At 46.0% G+C, this 2789-nt stretch overlaps 1 long non-coding RNA gene across 1 annotated transcript in view; it reads right to left on the reverse strand.

The window, feature by feature from the left end:
- Positions 1-565: 565 nt before the first annotated feature.
- Positions 566-2789, reverse strand: part of LOC107203909 — a 6906-nt gene continuing 4682 nt past the window's right edge. The window contains exon 3 of the long non-coding RNA XR_001521410.2: positions 566-2223. This is a non-coding gene — a long non-coding RNA (uncharacterized LOC107203909). The remainder of the gene's footprint in view (positions 2224-2789) is intronic.

The raw sequence follows: 2789 nt of genomic DNA on the forward strand, positions 1-2789 counted from the left end.
GGTAATGACCTGCAGAGTGTTTTGTGACATTTCCCTGTGGGAAAGACACTGATTAAAGATCCATTGCCTGGCAGTTGCTGCTTCAGATTTGTCCTGGAAAGGCAGGATGAGACTGGGACAGCGTTGACTTTGCTGGCGGTGCTGTGCTATTGGATAGTGCTGGAGGATGGGCAGTGAACTCCTGCAGAGCAACACAGGATCCCAGAATCCCTGAGCCTGGGAAAAACCTCTGGGATCACCCTGTCCACCCTGTGCCCGATGCCCACCTTGTCACCCAGCCCAGAGCACTGAGTGCCACGTCCAGACCTTCCTTCGACACCAGGAATGGGCACTCCAAACCTCCCTGGGCAGCCAAGGCCTGACTCCCCTTTCCATGGAGAAATTCCTGCTGATGTCCGACCTGAGCCCATCCTGGCACAGCCTGAGGCTGTTCCCTCTCCTCCTGTCCCTGTTCCCTGGGAGCAGAGCCTGATCCCCCGGCTGTCCCCTCCTGTCAGGGACTTGTGCAGAGCCAGAAGGGCCCCCTGAGCCTCCTTTTCTCCAGGCTGAGCCCCTTTCCCAGCTCCCTCAGGAATTCTCCAGCCCCTTCCCAGCTCCACTCCCTTCCCTGGACTCCCTCAATGTCTTTCTGGCAGTGAAATCAGGAGCAGGTTGGAGCTGTGGCACGTTGACATTCTGTATTTAATACACCTGTGTAAGCCTAGCTGAGGGAAACATGAGTTAGAGGCAACTTGCATCGTTCCTTAGTCTTTTTAACAACCCCATTGTGGCTTGAGAGGCTTCTCAGCCTAGTAAAGAGTTTCAAGTGAGTTCTAGTCACTTACCTGCTCGTCTCCATGTAATACTGTTATTTGTCTAATTGTTTCTATTCTTGTGTGTTTGCTATGTAAAAATGCAGTAAAGCCATTATGCAGGAAAAGAAAAGGAAAGTGGCTGAGATGATTATTCTGTTATCAGTCATGACTAAGATGAAGAGAGATATACTAGCAAGACATTGTTCCTAAAATAGATATCTTGCAAACAAGAAATGTCAGTCAAATGAGGTTTAAATTAAATTCCTGATAGCAATTACTTACAGAATTATCATGCTCCCATTGAAATTATTATGAATGTTGTCACCAGAGTTAATGGGAAAAGAAGTTGGGCTTAAGAGACTGATTCTGAAATGTATTCCAGAATGTGCTCATCTTGTGTCCTGCTGAAACCCAAAGTCACAGGGCTACAAAGAGCATCCTTGGCTGAAGAGTGGCTCCAGGCTCAGGACAGTGGGAAAAGGTGAAACTGAGAGCTGGGCACTTGCAGGAAGTATTGAATGGCCACAAACGAGTGACCTCACTGGGAGAAGAACTGATGAAGTGCAGAAATGTGATGTGTGTTCCAAATAAAGAACTGATGAGTCAAGTTGTGCCCCAATTGGAACGGAGTAAAGTCAAGACAGCTGGAAAATAACCTTGATTGTGGTGGAGAAGAAATATCAGCGGAGTTGTGGTGACCCCCAGGAGCCCCAGAGCAGCAGGGCACTGGAAGGGTGTGGATCTCTGTCCCTCCAGCAATGGGGACCCTTTCAGCACTCACTGATAATATCACCTCAGATTAATTCAGCAATTATCTGAAGAGCCAAACTGATATCTCTGAAGTGTCATTCATGACCTCCTCTCTGCTCCAGTAAAGCTATTACTCATCCAGTCAAGTCCTTTTGTTACACAATAAGGAGAAAACAACTTTTAAATATATAATTTTGAATCAGTATCTTATATTGCAAGACACAAACAGCTACTGCTGAATTATTTCTGACATATACTAAGTTCCTATTTAATCTTTCAGGTTGAGGCATTTTTCTGAGCATGGCTCAGTAGGAAGTTAATTATAATCTTCCAAAATGGGAAGAATTTTCACCTGGGATGATTAGGATACTGGTTTGAGGCATGGTATGTGGGCTCCTAGCTAAAGTTAGGAACTGGCAACATCTTTGGCTCTCTCTCACTGCAGAAGTAACACCTTCTGCTGTCACAAGAACTACCCAGAAGATGGAGATCACGATGATTTTGGATGCAATCAATCCCTTAAGTATTCATCATTGTTGATACATTTGCATATTGGAACATCATGGTGGTTTATTCTGCGCTCTGAGGCAAAATTCGCTCTGAATTCCAGTTGGATTTTTCAGGCTTGGCTTCAGCTTCAAGGATAAATCAGGTTTGAAGAACTATAACGAAGCAAGTTCTGGAAAAAGACAAAACTATGTGAGATTCAGTTTTTTTTTAAAAAAGGATCAATTGCTTGTGGTAGATTTGCCATCTGTTGGTGTGTGCACACTGCTGCAATGACTTATTTCAGTATTTAATTACGTTTTCTGACTGCACTTGGCTCAGCTTACCTTGGGAGTTTCTACCAGAAATACAGTTGGTCATGTTTTCGTCAGTAGCTTTTGGAAAGAGATGAATTACCAAAGAAAATCTTGTTGGTGAGTCCTTAGGAGGAGCTTGGACAAAACTGGGCCTTGGGGTTTTCACTGAGTCATTACGCGGAGGCTGCAGGGTTCCTGTTGTCTCTGCTGGGCTTTCCTAAACTCACTCTCCAAAAGTGCCCACAAAGCCTCAGTGTCCATCCCTGCAGAGTCAGCCAGGGGTGTAAAACCAACCCCCTCCTTACTCCATCCCTGCAGAGTCAGCCAGGGGTGTAAAACCAACCCCCTCCTTACTCCATCCCTGCAGAGTCAGCCAGGGGTGGAAAACCAGCCCCCTCCTTATTCCATCCCTGCAGAGTTACCCTGGGGTGTAAAACCAGCC

Source organism: Parus major, chromosome 4A (assembly GCF_001522545.3).
Source record: "Parus major isolate Abel chromosome 4A, Parus_major1.1, whole genome shotgun sequence".
In the NCBI taxonomy this organism is placed as follows: domain Eukaryota; kingdom Metazoa; phylum Chordata; class Aves; order Passeriformes; family Paridae; genus Parus; species Parus major.